At 43.7% G+C, this 25,780-nt stretch overlaps 1 protein-coding gene across 2 annotated transcripts in view; it reads right to left on the bottom strand.

Annotated features, from left to right (window-relative positions):
- Window positions 1–25,780, bottom strand: part of LOC126419091 (aquaporin-like) — a 355,970-nt gene that overhangs the window by 88,662 nt on the left and 241,528 nt on the right. The window lies entirely within an intron of this gene.

The following is a 25,780-nucleotide window of genomic DNA, read 5'->3' as shown; positions in this document are numbered from 1 at the left end:
AGATACGAGAACAGATCAAACGCTACTCGTGATTTGGCATGACCATAGCACATAATATTTTAACATAATTTTCATGTGTAACTAAACAATGGAAAATCCAGGATGGGATGTAACAATATTATGAAACGCGTAATTCGACAAAGGCTATGTTGCCCGAAAGCTCGCTTTCCGACAGTCTCCGTTGCATGGTGAGTAGCAACTACCCTTTCCATAACATTGTTAGTATAACTAAGGGATAGTTAACATTTCATCAGAGTTTCTAAAATCGTTGGGGGAAGTGACAACAAAACGACTATTCACTTTGGTGTGTAGAATGTATAAGTCTGGTGACATACCATTCGACTTTCGGAAAAACATCATCCACACAATTGCGAAAAAGCAAAATCTGACAAGTGCGAGAATTACCGCACAATAAGCTTAACAGCTCATGCATCCGGGTTGCTGACAACAATAATGTACAGAAGAATGGAAAAAAAAATCGAGGATGCGCTAGATGACGATCAGTTTGGCTTCAAGGAAAGGTAAAGGCACGAGAGAGGCAATTCTGACATTAAGATTAATAATGGAAGCAAGACTAAAGAAAAATCAAGACATATTAATAGGATCTGTCGACTTGCAAAAAGCGTTCGACAATGTAAAATGGTGCAAGTTGTTCGAAGCTCTGCGAAAAATAGGGATCAGCTATAGGGATAGACGGGTCATACACAATATGTACAACAGCCAAGAGGATATAATAAGAGTGGACGACCAAGAACGAAGTGCTCGTATTAAAAAGGGTGTTAGACAAGGATGTCTACTGTTCAATCTGTACATCGAGGAAGCAGTGATGGAAATAAAAAAGAGGTTCAGGAGTGGAATTAAAATTCAAGGTGAAAGGATATCAATGATACGATTCGCTGATGACATTGCTGTCCTGAGTGAAAGTGAAGAAGAATTACATGATCTGCTGAATGGAATGAACAGTCTAACGAGCACAGAGTATGGACTAAGAGTAAATTGAAGAAAGACGAAGTTAATGAGAAGTAGTAGAAATGGGAACAGCGAGAAACTTAATATCAGAATCGATCGTCACGAAATAGATGAAGTTAAGGAATTCTGCTACCTAGGCAGTAAAATAACGAGGAACGGACGGAGCAAGGAGGACATCAAAAGCAGACTAGTAATGGCAAAAAGGGCATTCCTGGCCAAGAGAAGTCTACTGCTATCAAATATCGGCCTTAATTTGAGGAAGAAGTTACTGAGAATGTACATTTGGAGTACTGCACTGTATGGTAGTGAAGCATGGACTGTGGGAAAATCGGAACAGAAGAGAATCGAAGCACTTGAGATGTGGTGCTACAGACGAATGTTGAAAATCGGGTGGACTGATAAGGTAAGGAATGAGAAGGTTCTGTGCAGAATCGGAGAGGAAAGGAATTTGTGGAAAACACTGATAAGGAGAAGGGACAGGATGATACGACATCTGTTAAGCCATCAGGGACTGATTTTCATGGTTCTAGAGGGAGCTGTAGAAGGCAAAAACTGTAGAAGAAGACAGAGATTGGAATACGTCCAGCAAATAATAGACGACTTTGGTTGCAAGTGCTACTCTGAGATGAAGAGGTTGGCACAGCAGAGGAACTCGTCGTGGGCCGCATCAAACCATTCAGAAGACTGATGACCCAAAAAAATAAAAAAAATGGCGTTTTAGAGGGGAAAAATCTTCATAAAATATCTACATAAAAATAATAATTTTAACAGATTCTACATACTACGCTATGGATAGTGCGAGGACGTCTGGTGCATCACTGACTGTTAGCTCGGCGACCATTGTTACCTATTTTCTGACGCTGCAGCGGAAAGGGACAAGCCGACAGTGAAGTGTCCATCGACACAAAGTCCTTTCAGCATCGTATCAGCAACTGGAGGCTCCGAAGAGGTCGAATGATGCATGACTGTTCTCATCACCGTCATACTATCACAGGACGATAGCGTCTGGTTCACGTAATCGATAATTTGGACATCAGTCGTTACCTTCTTGATACATTACGGCTGGTGACAGTGTTATTTCTTCGAGGTCTTCGTCACATTATCTTTCACCAGCGTAAGGCAAGTCCGCTTGCTCCTCATTCTGTCCTGCCCTATGGCGATACAGACGATATTTGATTGTTGTGCTGGTCAGCATGTTCTCATCGACTTCAAACAGTTGGTCACAGGTTGTCCGGAGAATGGAACGACACCACACGTTCTATACTGGTTAATAAACTCAGAAACTAGAAATTAAGTTGCACGGAATGATGTTGCCCTGTCTGTCATCCAAATTCAACTGGACTCTGTGTGCAGCCAGAGTGAGCCACTGTAGCTGCCATGTGTGCCTGCTCTCTATACTAATTTTCGCACCCAGGATAACCACAAATAACCTATAAGTTTTGTAATTTATTCTTGTTACAATTATAATTGCGAAAAATACACTACTGGCCATTAAAATTGCTACACCTCGAAGATGACGTGCTACATACGCGAAATTTAAGCGACAGGAAGAAGATGCTGTGATATGCAAATGATTAGCTTTTCAGAGCATTCACACAAGGTTGGCGCCGGTGGAGACACCTACAACGTGCTGACATGAGGAACGTTTCCAACCGATTTCTCAAACACAAGCAGCAGTTGGCCGATGTTGCCTGGTGAAACGTTGTTGTGATGCCTCGTGTAAGGAGGAGAAATGCGTACCATCACGTTTTCGACTTTGATAAAGGTCGGATTGTAGCCTATCACGATTGCGGTTTGTCGCATCGCGACGTTGGTTCTCGGGTTGGTCGAGATCCAATGACTGTTAACAGAATATGGAATCGGTAGGTTCAGAAGGGTAATACGGAACGCCGTGCTGGATCCCAACGGCTTCGTATCACTAGCAGTCGAGATGACAGGCATCTTATCTGCATGGCTGTAACGGATCTTGCATCCAAGTCTCGATCCCTGAGTCAACAGTTAGGGACGTTTGAATGACCACAACCATCTGCACGAACAGTTCGACGACGTTTGCAGCAGCATGGACTATCAGCTCGGAGGCCATGGCTGCAGTTACTCTTGACGCTGCATCGCAGACAGGAGCGCCTGCGATGGCGTACTCAACGACTAACCTGGGTGCACGAATGGCAAAACGTCATTTTTTTCGGATGAATCCAGGTTCTGTTGACAGCATCATGATGGTCGCATCCGTGTTTGGCGACATAGCGGTGAACGCGCATTGGAAGCGTGTATTTGTCATCGCTATACTGGCATATCAGCCGGCGTGATGGTATGGGGTGCCATTGGTTACACGTCTCGGTCACCTCTTGTTCGCACTGACGGCACTTTGAACAGTGGAAGTTACATTTCAGATGTGTGACGACCCGTGGCTCTACCCTTCATTCGATCCCTGCGAAACCCTACATTTCAGCAGGATAATGCACGACCGCATGTTGCAGGTCTTGTACGGGTCTTATCTGGATACAGAAAATGTTCGACTGCTGCCCTGGCCAGCACATTCTCCAGATCTCTCTTCAACTGAAAACGTCTGGTAAATGGTGGCCGAGCAACTGGCTCGTCACAATACGCCAGGCACTACTCTTGATGATCTGTGGTATCGTGTTGAAGCTGCATGGGCAGGTGTACCTGTACACGCCATCCAAGCTCTGTTTGACTCAATTCCCAGGCGTATCAAGGCCGTCATTACGGCCAGAGGTGGTTGTTCTGGGTACTGATTTCTCAGGATCTAGGTACCCAAACCGCGTGAAAATGCAATCATATGTCAGTTCTAGTATAATATATTTGTCCAATTAATACCCGTATATCATCTGCATTTCTTCTTTGTGTAGCAATTTTAATGGCCAGTAGTGTATAATGTATGCACATGGCCTGAAGCATTCACTTGTCAGTGGCTTGCTAATGAATAGGTACACCGGCGAAGTTACTGTACTTGAAGATTGTTGTTGATATGTGCAGTAATAGCATAGGCCACTTCGGCAGTCTCACTTTGGATCTCTGAATATCCATCCTGGCAATGTAAGTATTTGTACATTGTCTGATCATAAAACAGAATTTTTAAACAGCACCATATGAGATTTTTTGAGTGTCCTAGGATTGTGATTCCATCAATTGTAACATCGTTCCGTTAGTACTGAATGAATGATTCAACACTAGTGATTTACGTTTTGCTTCAGTTAAATTTTTCAGAACGGTAGGCCAAGTTCATAACGTAATTCACGTATATTGGCCACAACACTTGTGTGTAAATTACAACGATCGTGTTAACCCAAGACACACAGAAGGCAGGCACAACAGCGTCGAGGTTGATGCGGTTCTCCCTTGCCGGGACGTGCTAGCACCGTCACCTCATGAACAAAATATGAACGTATGGAATATCAGTTGAGCTTTGTGACTGAAGTAAAGATTTCATAGCCACCAGAAGACAACATCCCTGTCTTAACGGAGGGAAATCTTAAGATATAGCGTATTTCAAGGGTGTGCTTCAGGACCGTCACTGTTCAAAGCGTACTCAAACAATAGTGGAAAACGCCAAAAGCTCCTTGAGGGTGTTTGCAGACGATAGTATTATATACATAGAAGTCGCAACGCTAGAATGTGGACTTGCAGACTGGGAACTATGGTCAGTATGTTGTCCATCGCTTTCTGGCTGACCACAAACATAGTCTCGAGCCTCTCGTAAAAGACGGCGAACAATATTTTAAATATTCTAATATTTCTCCCTATCATATGATATATTATTATTATTATTATTACTATTATGAACCCGCCACCCCACACTGCGATAAGAGCACCACTGACTACTGGAACAGGTAAAGGGGAAAGTAACAGAAGCACACAAAACGGCATCCTCCACACACCACCAGGTGGTTTGCAGAGAACATGTGGAAATGCAGGTTTATGAAAGTTATTAGCGGTTTTTCCGTAAGTGGGCTTACTCTAAACCTTTAAAAATATTCTAGTTTTTTGCAATTCAAAACTGAATTAGTTATCGGTAGACGCTACATACATTACAGAAAGTGACAGGTTTTGACAAACACATTGATGATACAGTAGTTACTTTCGGCTTCATTCTCTGTACAAATAATTGCCCACTTTGGAGACACAGATATTATTTTGTAACATATATAGTACATTTTTGTTCATTTATGATCTATGCGGCAACATTTCGAGGTAATTCTTGACTCAAGTAGGTCTGCACGCTTTCGTGGTTGTGGTGACTGATGCTTGTTGTTCTTCAATTTTTTCTACTATAAGAAGCGGACTAACAACCTAGAACATATTATCTAGTTCTTAAATATTAATTACAAAACTATAATGATATACATATAGCAAACATTTATCGCAGCTGTTACAAATACAAATCCCTACTCCATAGTATACTTATCGTCCGATTAAATTAGTTGTAAACGATACAGTCGAATGCGAGTGTACCACTGATATTCAGAAATGATAGTCGGAAAGATGATCTACTTTATTCTGTAATGAACGTTATTTAGAACAACAAATCCGTGTACTACAAATCGAAAAAATTCTTGATAATATGTGCACCGAAATAATTATATGAAAGCAGAGTCCACTCTCGTGCTCACAGCAGGCAGGTCCCTCTCACCCTGGGATCTAGGTGACCTGCCCTTTCGTTTTAGAACTCCCCTTCCTATCCTTCTTTTCTCCCAAAAGAACTAACAGCTTCGCAGGCTAAAATATTTTGTAGTAATTTTGTACATGTGTATTGGCAAAACTAAAAATTTCCCTTTCTGTAGTTGTAAAATTACTCTTTCGTCCAGTATCTGATCTGATGAAAATTGTTTAGTATATAAAATATTGAGATGGTGAACGCTTCACTTGGAACAAATAAGCATTGCTACGGTGTTGCGAAGGCGTTGTTTCTTGACATTACCAGGTAGCAGAGGGCTGTGACCAGTTATTGAACTGAAAAGTTGTTTTTTTTTCCAGAGATCGTCCGCAGACTTCCTGGGATTACTACGTCAAACTACGAGATCCATGTGGTCACACTAACAAGATACCAACTAAATACTGCAAGCAATATTTCCTGTAAGCGTAGAAATGACGATATACGCTCACCGCTTTTATTGTTCAAATGTGTGTGAAATCTTATGGGACTTAACTGCTAAGGTCATCAGTCCCTAACCTTACACACTACTTCACCTAAATTATCCTAAGGACAAACACACACACCCATGCCCGAGGGAGGACTCGAACCTCAGCCGGTACCAGCCTCACAGTCCATGACTGCAGCACTGCTCATCCCGCGCTCACCACTTTTATTATCACGTACAGTTGTGGATAAAACGAGCTTGACCCCTCGCCTTTTCGATATGCTGATCCGCACAGCTTTAAAGTCTGCTACACAGCATAACAGGCAAGGCGACGAAGTGCTACCAACATACTATGCAAGTTCGGTCAGCTGATGTGCTGAGATAGCTAGCACTGGAGAAACTCGCGCTTCGAAGAAGCCACAGCATCGTCTGCCACCACATCGTGGGAAATGAAATAAATTAAGTATAAGCCAATGTGTTGCATTCGCATATCTGTAACTATGACTTGGCGCTAAAGTGTGGTTATGGATAGCACGTATGCTCACATTGCGAATCTAGCATCATGAATAAAGACAAGGGGAAATGAATTAGGCGTTCTTCCTCTTCCGTAACATCAAAAATATTTTAGTTACTCTTTCTTAAATGGACTGCGCAGAAAATCATTCACCAGAAGTGAATAACTTTTTAGTAACACCAGATGATATTAACAGCTTGCCGGCGCGGGTTAGCCGTGCGCTCAACGGCGTCATATCGCGAACCGCCCGGCTCCTTGCGCCGTCAGCTCGAATCCTTCTCCGGGCATGGATGTGTGTTAGGTTAGGTAGGTTGAAGTAGTTCGAGATCTAGGGACTGATGACCTAAGCAGTTTGGTGGCATTTTTAGACCTTTCGCGTAAATTTTCTTTACATAAACGGCCGTATCTTTAGATTGCTTTGACATACCTCACTTTTTTACTCCACCAAGGGACCGTATACCACAGGAAGTGCAATACATTTCCGCTTATTATGTCCACCTGTACTCGAGGTAAACCGGTTTTAAGGGTTGGGTAGACAGATAGACGGTCAAGAAAATGAGACTAGTAGGGTTCCATTTTTACTGATTTAGATGACGAAATCCTAACAACGAAAATAGCTACCACAGTTACTGAAGATGAGGGCCGCATAATAATTCCCCCTACTCTTTATTCGAAATGTTCCAGTTGCAGTCGATATATCAGTATATTAATCGTAGCTATGCTTTCGATCCAAATCACGTTTACAGGAATGCAAATAAAATCCATTTGCCTATACACGTGATAATTCAGATCCCACTATTAATGCTACCGCGTTTTAGATGTCCGAGGATTCCCATTGATAGCCGCCTTAAGGAACACTTCGGCTAATGAAAATTTTCTGGCTGTGGCACGTCTAATGGAGAATTCGAAACATTGTAGAATACGTTTGACAGCTACGTTGCCGTTTATTTCCTGGGGTGGCGCAGAATTATCCTACTAAATTTACTCGCTAATAACAGTTTTTGTTACTTCGATAAGCATCCGGAATGATTGTCACATAAGCGATGACATAAAGGTAGACAACTCATGTTTTTGAGTCCAGAAAGCTCTATGCAACAGAAACTGCAGATCATTTTGCCATGTTCATTGCGCGAAATTGCCGGCTTACTCATGTCTGGGGTAATAATAGAGGGCTGTTTCCTGGATTGTCTGCTAGCGTTGTGAAAGGTGTTTACTACTGCAAGGGATGTCTGGTTTGTTTTCGGTTCTAATCTCGATGGAGGCACATAGATTATCAGTAATGGAATTTTAAGAAATTCTCGCGCCCCCAATACGGTTTATTGCTAGCTTTATTTTGTATTGGCGCCCTGTGGATGTCGATATGAAACTCTTGTAAAATATCATACTTGTCACTGCCTACTTTTTCCGCTTCTGTTAGTAATTGAATTGATTTAAGTGTGGCACTGAATGATTTTTAACTGAATTTCGTTATGAATCTTCACCCATTGCTAAATTTGCACACTTTCATAATAGGTCAGCAACGGTAATCCAGTATGACTGGTCTGAACGTTGACACAGACCATTTCGCGGCCGAATGCGCATAATATTTTGCTAATTCGTAACGATCTGGGGTACCTTGTCTTACTAAAATAGTTATGTTATCTCGATTAGCTGAAATTCATTTTTATTAGTATAGTTCATACTAATTAGCGTTTCTTCTTTCATTTATATCTTATATTTAGGTGTTGTGGTTAACACACTAATCAGCATTAATATAGTCTTACACATGATTGAAAACAGTCTGACAAATTTCGGATAGTGCATAGTACGTTGGTAGCACTTCGTCGCCTTGCCTGTTACGCAGTGTAGCAGACTTTAAAGCTGTGTGGATCAGCCTAACGAAAAGGCGAGGGGTCTTGCTCGTTTTGTCCACGACTGTACATGTCTTCACCAATTTTTTCATGTTAAGATGTTTACTCGTTTGTGTTCCTGCGTCTAAATCACGGTGCATGCCTCGTGTATGCTTTCATTGATATATTTGTACATTGCATATCACGAGGAGATTAAGACGAGATTTTCCCTGAAAGTTTGATTTTAGTCTAGCGGCTTTTTTTTCTGTTGAGCTTTTAATCCCTTGCTATTGTTCTGCCTGAGCAGCACGCCGCTGCTTTGCAAGTCCATCGCTTGAGCCTATCGGACAGGAAATCTTCGCAACAGTAAACAAGTACTGACAGCTTCTGTCGTCACTCCAGCCACAGTGTGCTTATCAAGCAACCTCAGCGGCGCAGGAGATTCCAACATTCATTAAGGTACTGTGGAAAGTCCCCTTTATCGTCCCACAGCCACCTTGTATTGTACTGGCCGTTTAGCTACTTGAAACAGTCACTTATTAGTACCATGACGTCACGCTGAGAAAACACATTCTTCAGTTCTTCTTTTGAATTACTCAGAAAACAAGAAGAAATACCCAGATTAACGAGATTCTACTTTGACCACAGATACATATTTACGGTTGCTGAATGCCTCCAGAAAGCTCGAGGTTCTTCTTCTTTTACGTCCTTATTTATAATCAGCGAGCCACCTTATGGTGTGCGATGAAGGGTACTTTATGTTATCTTTGTGTAACATTGTCACTTTCCTACCCCTTTTTGATCACGAATGTTTCGTAGGAAGAACTGACATCGCCTGTCCCGTTACTTGCTGTGAGACTCTCTCCCACTATGAAAACGTTGCACTCTTTCTTCAGAAGTACCAACACTTAATCCAGTTTCTTCACAGGCTCTTTCCATTAACATAAATAACCATGTTTATCGGCGGGACCACACCTCATACCAAAATTTATCCTTTAAGCGGAGTTATTTTCCTGTCGTCTTCGTCGTGTAGGAATAGCAGGATTTTTCTCTTCGCTAGAACAATGGCATACACACTTGATGAAATTCTATCGCCCACAGATATTCTTTAATAATTCTACTGCGTAACGGTGAAATACATCACTTTCGATTACTTTCACGCTAATTATCAGTCTATAACGAATAATAAGCTGTAAAGAATATTACTCTTCTAAATTCATGTGTTCACTTTTCAGTCAAATATCTCTTTAATCTAAAATAAGGATCTGCAAGCATCACAGGTTTTAATAAACGATGAAAATTTACGCGAAGATATTGATTACTTGAATGATCACCAAGGTCCAATTTGAAGTCAAGCTATCAAACAAAACTTTTTCTCTCACTGTTAAGAATTCGTCCCTTTAAATAAAGTTAATGTCTTCAGTGATATAGCACTTCCCAAATCTAAGTCCGGCACATTTCACAAATCAGAAATCTTTCCACTATACGTTCTATCGTGCATTAATGTACAAAATTGTCTTGTCCCTTAAAAACTTTAAAATTAGTTTCAACAGTCACCATCAGATTAAACTAGATCTATCCTTCCCATATAGTATCATTTAGATGCCTTTAAAGATTTTCCTACATGAAGTTCAACTTCAGTGACTTCGTATGATTGAGCAATACAATTACACTGATGTGGCAAAAATCATGGGATAGCGGTATGAACGTATACAGATGGCGGTACTATCGCTTACACAAGGTACAAAAGGGCAGTGCATTGGTGGAGCTGTCATTTGTACCCAGCTGGCTGCTGTGAAAAGCTTTCCGGCGTGATTAATGCCGCACGACAGGAATTAATAGACTTTGAGCGTGGGTCGGTAGTTGGAGGTAGACGCATGGGACATTCCAGCTCGGAAATTGTAACGGAATTCAATATTCTGAGATCCGCAGAGTGAAGAGCGTGTCGATAATACCAAATTTCAGGCATTTCCTATCACCACGGACAGTGCAGTGCGTGACGGCCGTCACGTAACGACCGAGAGCAGCGGCATCTGCACAGAGTTGCCAGTGCCAACAAAGAAGCAACACTGCGTGCAGTAGCTGCAGAAATCAACGGGGACGTACCACGAAAGTATCCGTTAGGAGAGGGCGGCGAAATATGGCAGACGACCGACGCAAGAGCCTTTGCTAACAGCACGACATCGCCCCCCAGCGTCTCTCCTAGGCTTGTGACCCTAAACGACTGGAAAACTGTGGGCTGGTCAGATGGGCCCTGATCTCAGTTGGTAAGAGCTCATAGTAGGTTCGAATGTGGCACAGACCCCACGAAGCCATGGGTCAAAGTCGTCAACAAAGCACTGTGCAAGCTAGTGGTGGCTCCATGATGGCGTGGGTTGTGTTCAAATAGAATGGATTGGATCCTTTGATCAAACTGAACTGATCACTGACTGGAAATAGTTACGTTCGGTGTGGTGTGCGTACTGTAAGACCTTCGGTACACACACCATCAGATTATTTGACTTGTCGCTCTAACGAAGTAGGCGAGTGTCAGCAATAAGTCTCGTGGTCTTATCGTGGCGTGTTCATCTTCTGCCGTTAGGTCAGATGATAGAAATGCCACTTGCACGCTTAGAGTAGCAGATTGACGGTGACCAACTTTAAACAGAACTTGATTAATTTTCACACACATTTATTAAAATAATAAAAATCATAGAAATTACTTAACTTGATTCTGGATGCTGTTTACAATTGACAATCTGAAGTTCCTTTGGTCTTGTTACGTTAATCTTATTCTCACATATCTCTGATACTTGACAAAGTGTCTATACATTTATCTTAATGGCTATGTACAGGAATATGGTAATCTTATTAGACGCAGACTGAAACTTGACTACAGACTAATGCAGACTAATGCAGACTGACTAATCAGAGGTCTGTACACACGTTATAATACCTCGCGCGTTCAGGTTGGTTGGTTGTTTTGGGGGGAGAGACCAAACAGCGAGGTCATCGGTCTCATCGGATTAGGGAAGGATGGGGAAGGAGGTCGGCCGTGCCCTTTTAAAGGAACCATCCCGGCATTTGCCCGGAGCGATTTAGGGAAATCACGCGCGTTCAGGTATCACTGCACGAGTGCGATCCGTGAGGAGAAAAGGTTCTACGTTAGCAGCAATCTCATTGGCTGCGTTACATATTAATATGCGGATCGGCGGAAGCAGAATTTGGTCCGTCTCTAAGACAGCGCCATCTCGTAGTGCGGAGACGGACGAGCGCTGCGCCTGCGCTGTTGGGCTTAGCGGGCCGCGCTCTAGTGGGAAAGTTGTGTACGCACTAACTACGCGGAACTATGTACACAACATTCGGCCACTTATGGAATTAATTTTTCCACACAACGATGGAATTTTTAGTGGATGACTATGCGCCGGTATCACTGGGCCACAACACTTCACGACTGGTGGACAAATCGAGCGAATGATTTGGCCACCCAAATTTACCGAAATGAATCCTATCAGACATGTACGGGACATAATCGAGAGGACAGTTCGTGCACAAAATCCTGCACCGGCAACATTATGGATTGCTATAGAGGCAGCATAGCTCAATATTTCTCCAGCGGGCTTCCAACGAGTTATGCTGCACTTCGCCGGGCAAAAGGAGGTCTGCCACCGTTCTATTAGTTTTGCCACTTCAGTGTATTGGTTGACTCTTCAACAAATGTATGCTCTCAGAGTTTTATCAGTAAAACACATCGCGATGTAGTACGCCTTTCTCGTAGCGTCTACTGAAGGACTTGTGCAGTCACCTCTGTGAGACTATCGTGCTAACTAAATATACCTATAACAAAACTCGCTTCTTTTCTGTGTATCTTTTCTACTTCCTCCTGCAACCCTATATGGTCCCAGGCTGATGAGTAGTAATCGAACGAAGGTTTTGCAAACTATCTCCTTCGTGGGCGGACCACACTTCCTGAGGATTCTTCCAGCGAATCTCTTTGACGCCTCCCTTATCATCGATTATTTTTATATGGTCATTTCACTTCACATCACTCCGTACACATACTCACAGCTATTTAATGGATTGTTTCTCGTGACTGTTCGTCAACCGTTTAATCATACAATATAGCGCTCTTCTACCTATTTATGAGCAGTACGTTACATTTTTTTATGTTGAGGGTCAAATAACAATCCGTACACCAAGCGTAGATTGTCGCTAAATTTTGTTTACCGTTGCTACCCGCATTTAGTACAGCATCATCGGTGAACAGCTCCATAGAGTTACCGGCGTCATCCACCACTTTTTGTTCTTCTTCTTCTCCTCAACGTTTGAACTCTTGTCACGACATTCACTTTGCGGTCTGGCATTCACCACTTGTTACGATCAAATGCACCTTCTAGACGCAGGTTTACAACAGATATGACTTTATCAGTTGTATCTGCCCTCCTTTTCCTTGAGATCCTCGTGCTCCAGATTGGGCTGATACGCAGAATTTATCTCTGTGCCCTGTGCCGCAATCTGTACATTCCCGTAAATTTGAAGGCGGTCCTCGTAATTTTTCACTCTGACACCACGTTACCTGCTCTCTGGTGGTGCCGTGTCTTGTACAGTTTTTCGAAATCGGTTCTGTTGTGTGCAGGAGAATTTCCATTGCAGAGGTTTTTGGCATTGGCCAACACTCTGTACCATATCCCAAGATTATATCATAGTCATATTTTTTATATGAAGCGAACATTATAACTAACTACACGACTTTACGCCATTGCTTCCATGCTGCATTGACTTTGGCTGCTGTGTCGTTATTTACGCCTCTATTTCTTTGCACATGCGATCAGAAACACCGGAAGTCTTCCGAATTCTCTAACATGATTCAGCTTACAGTAATAGCATCAGGGGGTCCATTGTTTCCAAGGGTTCTGTCGTGCGTCGTGTGTGTGTGTGTGTGTGTATGTGTGTGTGTGTGTGTGTGTGTGTGTGTGTGTGTGTGTGTGTCTGTCTGTCTGTGTGTGTGGGTATGCAGGCTACATTGTTGATTATACCAAATCTCGGTTTTTCGTCGCAGATTTCTCTTGTACGAGTAAGAAAACGACATCATAAGCGCGCAGCATAGCTCATTGGACATTTGTGGATTTAGTGTGATAGTGTCCATGGTAGGAAAATGACGATGACAAAGTAGATATTTGATGTACCTACTATTATGAGGAATCTTTCCCACAACACTGCTAGATTTCCCACTCTGTTATTGGTAAGAAGAGAAGGAAGATTAAAGTATTAACGTGCTGTCGATGACAATGTCCCTAGAGGCGGAGGACAAGCTCTGATCCGTGTAGTATGAGGGAGGGAAATAAGCCGTGCCCTTTCAAAGGAACCATTTTCCTTGAGCGATTCAGAAAAACCATGGAAAACCAAAATCTGGATGGACGCACGTGGATTTGGACTCTGGTCCTTCCAAATCCCCCCATGAACCATGGACCTTGCCGTTGGTGGGGAGGCTTGCGGGCCTCAACGATACAGATAGCCGTACCGTAGGTGCAACCCCAACGGAGGGGTATCTGTTGAGAGGCCAGACACACGTGTGGTTCCTGAAGAGGGGCAGCAGCCTTTTCAGTAGTTGCAGGGGCAACAGTCTGGATGATTGACTGATCTGGCCTTGTAAAAATAACCAAAACGGCCTTGCTGTGCTGGTACTGCGAACGGCTGAAAGCAAGGGGAAACTACAGCCGTAATTTTTCCCGAGGGCATCCAGCTTTACTGTATGGTTAAATGATGATGGCGTCCTCTTGGGTAAAATATTCCGGAGGTAAAATAGTCCCCCATTCGGATCTCCGGGCGGGGACTACGCAAGAGGACGTCGTTATCAGGAGAAAGAAAACTGGCGTTCTACGGATCGGAGCGTGGAATGTCAGATCCCTTAATCGGGCAGGTAGGTTAGAAAATTTAAAAAGGGATAGGTTAAAGTCAGATGTAGTGGGAATTAGTGAAGTTCGGTGGCAGGTGGAACAAGACTTTTGGTCAGGTGAATACAGGGTTATAAATACAAAATCAAATAGGAGTAATGCAGGAACAGGTTTAACAATGAATAAAAAAACAGGAGTATGAGACAGGCGAAATACCCTCAGACTTCAAGAAGAATATAATAATTCCAATCCCAAAGAAAGCAGGTGTTGACAGATGTGAAAATTACCGAGCTATCAGTTTAATAAGTCACAGCTGCAAAATACTAACGCGAATTCTTTACAGACGAATGGAAAAACTGGTAGAAGCCAACCTCGGGGAAGATCAGTTTGGATTCCGTAGAAATCTTGGAACACGTGAGGCAATACTGACCTTACGACATATCTTAGAAGAAAGATTAAGGAAAGGCAAACCTACATTTCTAGCATTTGTAGACTTAGAGAAAACTTTTGACAATGTTAACTGGAATACTCTCTTTCAAATTCTAAAGTTGGCACGGGTAAAATGCAGGGAGCGAAAGGCTATTTTCAAATTGTACAGAAACCAGACGACAGTTATAAGGATCGAGTGACATGAAAGGGAATCAGTGGTTGGGAAGGGAGTGAGACAGGGTCGTAGCCTCTCCCCGATGTTATTCAATCTGTATATTGAGCAAGCAGTAAAGGAAGCAAAAGAAAAATTCGGAGTAGGTAATAAAATTCAGGGAGAAGAAATAAAAACTTTGACGTTCGCCGATGACACTGTAATTCTGTCAGAGACAGCAAAGGACGTGGAAGAGCAGTTGAACGGAATGGACAGTGTCTTGAATGGAGGATATAAGATGAACATCAACAAAAGCAAAACGACGATAATGGAATGCAGTCGAGTTCCGTCGGGTGATGCAGAGGGAATTAGATTAGGAAATGAGACACTTAAAGTAGTAAAGGACTTCTGCTATCTGGGGAGCAAAATAACTGATGATGGTCGAAGTAGAGAGGATATAAGTTGTAGACTGGCAATGGCAAGGAAAGCGTTTCTGAAGAAGAGAAATTTGTTAACATGTAAGTGTCAGGAAGTCGTTTCTGAAAGTATTTGTATGGAGTGTAGCCATGTATGGAAGTGAAACGTGGACGATAAATAGTTTAGACAAGAAGAGAATAGAAGCTTTCGAAATGTGGTGCTACTGAAGAATGCTGAAGATTAGATGGGTAGATCACATAACTAATGAGGAGGTACTGAATAGGATTGGGGATAAGAGAAGTTTGTGGCACAACTCGACTAGAAGAAGGGATCGGTTGATAGGACATGTTCTGAGGCATTAAGGGATCACAAATTTAGCATTGGAGGGCAGCGTGGAGGGTAAAAATCGTAGAGGGAGACCAAGAGATGAATACACTAAGCAGATTCAGAAGGATGTAGGTTGCAGTAGGTACTGGGAGATGAAGGAGCTTGCACAGGATAGAGTAGCATGGACAGCTGCATCAAACCAGTCTCAGGACTGAGGACCACAACAACAACAACCTTCCGAATATGGGTCCAGTGTATTATCACTGCCCCACCTCGCTCATTCAGCCGTTGGGGTCTTCGTATAAAATCCTCATCCAGTTAACAAGTATCCTTGGAACAGCGGGGTAGCAGAAAGCACACCACATCACCTGAGAGAGTACACAATCGAAGATTTTTCCCAGGTAGAAAGCCATATGCGTCGGCCTCCACTTCTATCTGTGCTCTTCTAAATGTTGGTGGATTGCAAAATCTGTGATACCACGTCTTTTGTAATAGCTCAATTTATTGAGTGGCTCGCAGCTGTCAAAACTTTCTGAATAATCTTTGAAAATACTGAACTACTACAGAATGTAGTATATACCTTAACACGTTATAAGAAGATAAACACAGTTTACAGACGTTCTAAAGAGAGACGCTAAACAAAAATGGGAGACTTTCAGGAGCATAGTGAATATCCCAACAGATATCGTAAGCTGGTTCACTGGAGAATTGGACGAAGGAATGGAAGAACTGAAAGACATTGCTTGATATCAAAAGATTGCAGGAATACTGTGCAATAGAACTGAGAAAAATTGACAAGGATCGAATGGGTTGTTATTCAGCAGTCTTACGGTAATACTTGGAGCTTTATCTTTTGCGAAAGGATGAGCAATCAGTCCAAAATTTAATGAATTTTGGTGAAATAAACAAACTCTGCTGCACAAAGAGTATCCACAAACAGTCAAACACGAAGCTGACAGGTTTTGCTGTCAGTTGCTGACAGAATGGAAAGACCACTAGGTCAATTACGTTTCTTGTCCCCGCTGTCTCCGTTCAGCCCATCAAAAGCTGTGCTACACTTAAACAACCAGTTGTTTCTGATATACAGCTGACGGAAGTGCACTGCCGCCCCGTTCGTTTGTATGTGGTATTTTGTGCGGCACTATTGCGGTAGTAACATGCTCAGCTATCATTCGAGCTACGAGAATCACAGACCACCGCGTCAGTGCGTAGGCTGCCAGCCTACACAGCACCGTCGATGATAAACTAATAAAAAACCGCGCCTCTCTCTCGATAGCTTGTCGCTCTGTCCAGTGATTAACCCCGTGTTTCACCGACATGTACATGTACTACATTTAATGATCGAGGCTATTCCCTTCCGTATGTTAGCACTCAAGTCTTTATCGCCTTATCGGTGAGGCATGAGACACGAAATTTCCTCATATCTCTCGTGCTGCCAACAGCCTCTTTAGAAAGATATTACTATATCGTTTAAAGCGGAATTTTCTTCTCGATAAACCACGGATACACTTCGAGTATCTTACTATCCTACTCATAATTGTTGTAGCTGAATGCAATAGACCGTACTGCTAGACGAATACATATCACTCAATTGCCTGTTTGTGTCATAAGTACTATCACCAAAATTGTGGTACTCACATTCTCTGTTCGACATTAAATTTAAATTCTTTTGGATGATTAGTCACAGATACACATATGGAAGCAGCAACAGCTGAGGCAATAGGCAGCAGCGGATATAGGCTACTATAGTATGTGGTTGAGTCATCGTTCGTATCATCCGGCTTCAAGCAGTTAGAGAAAATAATATTGTTAAGGGTTAGCTCTAGCATCTAATCCCTCCGCCCCCTCCCCTACTATCCAACCACTGGACTCTTTTTTTGGAATCAATGCCTACAAGTCGTCATAAGTGGCCATGGGGGATATGCGCCATCTGTGCAAAGAAATTCCATTATTTCCTTAGGGGGTACTCGAGGAAGTTGACAGGACTAATGTTGTGTTGTTGTTGTGGTCTTCAGTCCTGAGACTGGTTTGATGCAGCTCTCCATGCTACTCTATCCTGTGCAAGCTTCTTCATCTCCCAGTACCTACTGCAGCCTACATCCTTCTGAATCTGCTTAGTGTATTCATCTCTTGGTCTCCCTCTACGATTTTTACCCTCCACGCTGCCCTCCAGCACTAAACTGGTGATCCCTTAATGCCTCAGAACATGTCCTACCAACCGATCCCTTCTTCTAGTCAAGTTGTGCCACAAGCTCCTCTTCTCCGCAATTCTATTCAATACATCCTCATTAGTTATGTGATCTACCCATCTAATCTTCAGCATTCTTCAGTAGCACCACATTTAGAAAGCTTCTATTCTCTTCTTGTCTAAACTATTTATCGTCCACGTTTCACTTCCATACATGGCTACACTCCATACAAATACTTTCAGAAACGACTTCCTGACACTTAAATCTATACTCGATGTTAACAAATTTCTCTTCTTCAGAAACGCTTCCCTTGCCATTGCCAGTCTACATTTTATATCCTCTCTACTTCGACCAGCATCAGTTATTTTGCTCCCCAAACAGCAAAACTCCTTTACTACTTTAAGTGTCTCATTTCCTAATCTAATTCCCTCTGCATCACCCGACTTAATTCGATTACATTCTGTTATCCTTGTTTTGCTTTTGTTGATGTTCATCTTATACCCTCCTTTCAAGACACTATCCATTCCGTTCAACTGCTCTTCCGATTGCAATAAAAAACACAATGAAGGCAAAATATTATGTTCCAGAGTGTTGGGCCGCTTCATCTTCCTCTTCAAATGTCTTTTTCACAGTCGATGTTTAGACCCCTCTGCTGGGATCATTTCCAGGGCTGTGCCCGATTAGCTGAACACTGTCTTGTGAAAGGGAGTTTTCTCGCAACTTTTCTGCTGTTATTGCTAGGCCGTCGTCATTGTGAAGGTAGCAACAACAGGTAGAGAAAAGGGAGTGGGGTATTTAAAGTGGCTGGAATCGGACAAGTCCGAGAATAACTTCAGAAAAAGCGATGACAGGCCGACTGGCTGAGAGCGTCGACAGCGAGTCGCCAGATAACAACAGGTGGAGTACACGAGAGAACGACAGACACAGGAGACGGCACGACAGAAAAACCAGTTCCAAAGGGCAAGCCGACATCGAATGCTAAGACGTAGCGAATTCAGAATCTATACGGTAATGCAGAGGAATCAAGTAACGGAGGGAGCGGTCGCGCTGCTGACTTGTAGAGGGCGACGGCGAGGCCTGTGAGGCCGCCCGGACCGGCGTGGACAAAGGCGACGCTTACATCGGCGACCGCAGCGCCCCCAAATGCACCATAACAGTGCCGCCTTGCGTCCGTCATCGATATCCAGACCGTAAGTCGAGTTTTCAAACGCGCCACGCCACTCCGGGATACCAGAGGAATGTTCACCAAAATATTATCGTCATAACGCAGACGTGTTGCATTTCTTGGCTAACATTCATACATTGTTGACATCTGTACACTGCCTGCAGTTCTCCCGATGTTCTGCCACTGCAGATTTCACACTGTCTTAAATGAGAGCGGCGTTCTTGCTCTTTAATCCGACTTTTTTTCTTGTCCTCACTTTGACCTATATACATCTTGCCGCATCCACACGTAGGGATGGGAGAAACCAACCAGTTAACGCTGATACCGGTATTTTAGTACTGAATAACCGGTATTTTTCATTTTCATCACAGGCCTTTTATTGTTCACTCAAAACCGGGTAAAAAACTGATATATTAATTTCCATAGGGGCGGTGCTGCAATTTTTGGTTTTTAAATGAAACTATTTAAAAATTAGTAATGTTTATTTGCAAAATTTCCTTTGCTTTGAAATGTTGGGTTATTATAAAACACACGAAAAGTCATCAGAGCTATTTCAGTACCAACGCCGACATTTAGAAAAGGGTAATAAATACATGACATAAGACCTGGTACAGCACTGGCGAGCCAATAACTTACCTGTTAACGTGCGACGTGTTCTATCAGTTGTTGCTCGTGCACGTGTAATGCGCAAGATTTTCCCCCATCTGGTCTATATGGCAGTTTCTCGCTGTATAATATCTAAAATGTTCATTTGATTTTTTAAATAGTATTTTTTGTTTTTTCTGCAAAAAAATATTTATATTTAAATTACTGTTGAAAGCTAAATAAATATATTTAACTGCAAGATAGGGTTTTAATTCGAAATAATTATAGAAAAGACTACTACGAATTTTAAACGAAATGTTATTACTTCTCTGTCATTTGTATGAAATAATAAAAGAGAAAGGAAATTCTGGAGACGGTAATACACTCGTCAAAAAAAGTTAAGCGTATTTCCAAATTACCCACCAATAGTCTCAATGGATATTCAAATGGCTCTGAGCACTATGGAACTTAACTTCTGATGTCATCAGTCCCCTAGAACTTAGAACTACTTAAACCTAAGTAACCTAAGGACATCACACACACCCATGCCCGAGGCAGGATTCGAACCTGCGACCGTAGCTGTCGCTCAGTTCCAGACTGTAGCGCCTAGCCGGCCGAAGTGGCCGTGCGGTTAAAGGCGCTGCAGTCTGGAACCGCAAGACCGCTGCGGTCGCAGGTTGGAATCCTGCCTCGGCCATGGATGTTTGTGATGTCCTTAGGTTAGTTAGGTTTAACTAGTTCTAAGTTCTAGGGGACTAATGACCTCAGCAGTTGAGTCCCATAGTGCTCAGAGCCATTTGAACCATTTTTTTTTTGTAGCGCCTAGAACCGCTAGGTCACTCCGGTCGGCCCAATGGATGTTCCTTTTACGTTCACGTAGGAAGGTGGTTGTGTACATAATGCGAGCTCATCTGTCGTTACCACTCTGCCTCAACAGATGCCTTGCAATGACGGCTTGTAAACAAACGTAGTACACCCGAGCTGACTTCTTATGAATGCACAGTTGGCCGTTGCCTCGAAGTGTAGCACAATGCCTCGGAACTGGCTCTCTATGACAGACGATATCAAAATCATCACACTAATGGGACAAAATATGATACAAGTTGACGTTACAAATATTGGGAATGGGATGAGGAGTTCCGCCTTATGCAAGACACCTTTTTTCTTTTGTTTCACCCATACATGTTTCAGCACTTTTGTGCTAACATCAGTGGGTTCTATTTTTATTTTTAACTGTAAATTTGTTGTTAACATATTAACATTTTCGTCGTTTACAACATTATGTAAAAGTTGCATTTATAACTTAATTGCCGAAAAGTAACATACCTTACATTATATTATTGTCCTCTTGTTTTGGTAGCTGTTATGCTACACGATATACAACATGTCATCTGCAAACAGCAAAACGTAATTTATTTTCTATTTGTTATGTATTTACGAACGGAAATAAGACTGTATCACGCTTTCGTTCTGTAACTTACAGTTTTGAAGTTGTGGTACGTTTTCCTGTTTTGTTGGCGAAGTAAGCCCATTTACTATGTTTTGCATCATAAGAAGTTGGAAGTGAGAAACTGGAAGTGGTATTAACTAAAGTAGTAAGAAGAACGGGGATCCACATTCTCGTTTTGTACGCGTATCGTTAATGGTTCAAATGGCTCTGAGCACTATGGGACTTAACATCCGTGGTCATCAGTCCCCTAGAACTTAGAACTAATTAAACCTAACTAACCTAAGGACATCACACACATCCATGCCCGAGGCAGGATTCGAACCTGCGACCGTAGCGGCCATGCGGTTCCAGACTGAAGCGCCTTTAACCGCACGGCCACACCGGCCGGCTGTATCGTTAATCTCTAGAGTTACTGAAAGAAGATGTAAAATTCTTCAGAGATGTTACATAAGGCCCACATTTTCCAGCCAGAACAAAATAAAAGACTTTTTCCGATTGTGAAGTGTAAATAATTGGGAATTATAAATAATTGTGAAGTACAAATACGGAAAGGAACACTACGCGGCCTAACAACTTGGACAATGGTCACATATACCTGCAAATTTCCATAAAAACCACAGTGGTTGAATAACACACAAATCATATTTCTTTTTTAGCCCAAGCAACACGTGTCCTTTTGGATTTATGCTAATGAGACACATCCTCGACTTTTTGAGCGGTGTCAGTGGCAACGTTATCTTCATGGAAGGTGATATCCTCCACTAGGAACAATACCAACGGTTCTCATTAAAGACAGTCATCTGAAACTATTTCTTTACCACTTTTAGCCCTTTTCACTGTGGTCTTACGAACCATTAAACATGCAAAATAACCTTCCTTTTTCAGAATATTAACCATGTTTTACTGCTGATGATTAGAGTATACACTTCCGCAGATGTTTACCTGTCCATGCCGAACTGCAATGGAGGACAATGTAAAATGAAACTTATCGAACCATGTTAAACGCATGCATTGGTGTGAATTCCAGGTTCTGTCACCATTGTACCAATGTAATGACTCCTTCGCAATTACCTAGCTTACCACATATTTGACGACAGAAACGCTAAAATGAAAATTTCGTTATGGCTATCCCGTCATAGTGTTTTCGTTTACAGTATATTCTGTAAACGCATATCATATCCGAATCTTGTTTCGTGGTACTTGATGTTCTTATTACAGAAGCCTATCTGCCTTTATTGCACACAACTTTCCACAATACCAGGGATGGACTCCGAATGATTCACACTGAACCAACAGTTAGTCTTGTTCACTATTTTATAGCACGATCCACGTTTAGAAATACACTAAGAATCAGAAGAACGTTGTGTATCTGCTCCGATACGACAATAATCAACGTACTTCACTTAAAATTTCGAGTCTGAGAGGCCTTGGTCAATATACGAAACTGTTCCTCCACTTTTCGTCTCGGACTGCAGAGGTCTTCTTCGAAATGGCACTTGCGTCAGTGACTCGATGGACCCTCGAATTTATAGAGCTCTATAGAGAGCACCACCGTTCGGCATGTGATGCTGAATGCTTGAGTGTGTCTGGCGTCATAATTCTACACTCATGCTCATAAATTAAGGATAATGCCGATACATGGTGAAACAACGCTCTGGTGGGCGATTTTCGGGTTTAAATCGTCTCGGGGTATGACTATGCGGTGCATTTGACCTGCGGTCGTCGCACGGTGGCGTTGGTAGCAGTTCACATACGGAGAGGTGTGTTGCTGCATGTCAGAGTACGGTGCAGCGAGTAAGTGTGCAGACGTTTTCAGACGTGCTAATGGTGACTGTGTGTTGAAAATGGCTCAAAGAACACATATTGATGACGTTATGAGGGGTAGAATACTAGGGCGACTGGTCAAACACAGCAGATTGTTGCACAGGCCCTCCGTATGCCACAAAGTGTGATCTCAAGATTATGGCAACGACTCCAGCAGACAGGAAACGTGTCAAGGCGCTACAGTGCGGGACGTCCACAGTGTACAACACCACAAGAAGACCGATATCTCACCATCAGTGCCCGCAGACGGTCACGGAGTACTGTAGGTGGCCTTGCTCGGGACCTTACCGCAGCCACTGGAACAGTTGTCTCCAGACACACAGTCTACAGACGACTGAACAGACATGGTTTATTCGTCCGGACACCTGCAAGGTGCATTCCACTGACCCCTGGTCACAGGAGAGCCCGTAAAGCCTGGTGTCAAGAACACAGTACGTGGTCATTGGAACAGTGGTCCCAGATTATGTTCACGGACGAGTCCAGGTGTAGTCTGAACAGTGATTCTCGCCGGGTTTTCATCTGGCGTGAACCAGGAACCAGATGCCAACCCCTTAATGTCCTTGAAAGGGACCTGTATGGAGGTCGTGGTTTGATGGTGTGGGGTGGGATTATGATTGGTGCATGTACACCCCTGCATATCTTCGACAGAGGAACTGTAACAGGTGTAACAGGTCAGGTGTAACTGGACGTCATTTTGCACCAGTATGTCCGCCTTTTCAGGGATACAATGGGTCCCATCTTCATCCTGATGGATGATAACGCACGGTACCACCGAGCTGCCATCGTGGAGGAATACCTTGAAATAGAGGATAGCAGGTGAATGGAGTGGCCTGCCTGTTCTCCAGACCTAAACCCCATCGAGCACGTCTGAGATGCTCTCGGTCGACGTATCACTGCACGTCTTCAAACCCCTAGGACACTTCTGGAGTTCCGACAGGCACTGGTGCAAGAATGGGAGGCTATACCCCAGCAGCTGCTCAACCACCTGATCCAGAGTATGCCAACCCGTCGAGCAGCCTGTGTCCATGTGCATGGTGATCATATCGTGCGTGTTCCCTATGTGCCTCTGCTATTAGCGCCAGTTTTGTGTAGTGCCAGGTTGTGTGGCACCACATTCTACATTTATCCTTAATTTATGAGCATGAGTGTAGATCAAAAGTAATCTTAGTCAGCTTGTTGCTGGAAATTCAACATCCATATTTTATTAAGTACAATTCGCTAAATAAAATATGGACGTCTTTGCAGTTAGGGAATGGCGATAAACTACTTTTAATCGAGAACGATGACGTCAGCAATAGATAATCATCCCTTTTATTTAAGCTAGGTTCAATGTGGACCTCGACTTTGCGCCAGCAGAATGGCGATATACACTCCTGGAAATTGAAATAAGAACACTGTGAATTCATTGTCCCAGGAAGGGGAAACTTTATTGACACATTCCTGGGGTCAGATACATCACATGATCACACTGACAGAACCACAGGCACATAGACACAGGCAACAGAGCATGCACAATGTCGGCACTAGTACAGTGTATATCCACCTTTCGCAGCAATGCAGGCTGCTATTCTCCCATGGAGACGATCGTAGAGCTGCTGGATGTAGTCCTGTGGAACGGTTTGCCGTGCCATTTCCACCTGGCACCTCAGTTGGACCAGCGTTCGTGCTGGACGTGCAGACCGCGTGAGACGACGCTTCATCCAGTCCCAAACATGCTCAATGGGGGACAGATCCGGAGATCTTGCTGGCCAGGGTAGTTGACTTACACCTTCTAGAGCACGTTGGGTGGCACGGGATACATGCGGACGTGCATTGTCCTGTTGGAACAGCAAGTTCCCTTGCCGGTCTAGGAATGGTAGAACGATGGGTTCGATGACGGTTTGGATGTACCGTGCACTATTCAGTGTCCCCTCGACGATCACCAGTGGTGTACGGCCAGTGTAGGAGATCGCTCCCCACACCATGATGCCGGGTGTTGGCCCTGTGTGCCTCGGTCGTATGCAGTCCTGATTGTGGCGCTCACCTGCACGGCGCCAAACACGCATACGACCATCATTGGCACCAAGGCATAAGCGACTCTCATCGCTGAAGACGACACGTCTCCATTCGTCCCTCCATTCACGCCTGTCGCGACACCACTGGAGGCGGGCTGCACGATGTTGGGGCGTGAGCGGAAGACGGCCTAACGGTGTGCGGGACCGTAGCCCAGCTTCATGGAGACGGTTGCGAATGGTCCTCGCCGATACCCCAGGAGCAACAGTGTCCCTAATTTGCTGGGAAGTGGCGGTGTGGTCCCCTACGGCACTGCGTAGGATCCTACGGTCTTGGCGTGCATCCGTGCGTCGCTGCGGTCCGGTCCCAGGTCGACGGGCACGTGCACCTTCCGCCGACCACTGGCGACAACATCGATGTACTGTGGAGACCTCACGCCTCACGTGTTGAGCAATTCGGCGGTACGTCCACCCGGCCTCCCGCATGCCCATTATACGCCCTCGCTCAAAGTCCGTCAACTGCACATAAGGTTCACGTCCACGCTGTCGCGGCATGCTACCAGTGTTAAAGACTGCGATGGAGCTCCGTATGCCACGGCAAACTGGCTGACACTGACGGCGGCGGTGCACAAATGCTGCGCAGCTAGCGCCATTCGACGGCCAACACCGCGGTTCCTGGTGTGTCCGCTGTGCCGTGCGTGTGATCATTGCTTGTACAGCCCTCTCGCAGTGTCCGGAGCAAGTATGGTGGGTCTGACACACCGGTGTCAATGTGTTCTTTTTTCCATTTCCAGGAGTGTATTATTAATCGAGAACGATGACGCTAGCCAATGACCCTTTCGGCATAGTGTCACGAATGGTGGCACACTCTATACAGAACTTGACGCAGTTGCCGTTTTACCTTCGCATTTGTCTCCTGCAGGCGGAATAGTTTTGTACGGGATCGTCAGGAACAGTCTGAAAAACTTGTA

The sequence above is a fragment of the Schistocerca serialis genome, chromosome 9 (assembly GCF_023864345.2).
Source record: "Schistocerca serialis cubense isolate TAMUIC-IGC-003099 chromosome 9, iqSchSeri2.2, whole genome shotgun sequence".
NCBI classification, from domain to species: Eukaryota; Metazoa; Arthropoda; class Insecta; order Orthoptera; family Acrididae; genus Schistocerca; species Schistocerca serialis.
This window is presented reverse-complemented; position numbering and strand designations above follow the sequence as displayed.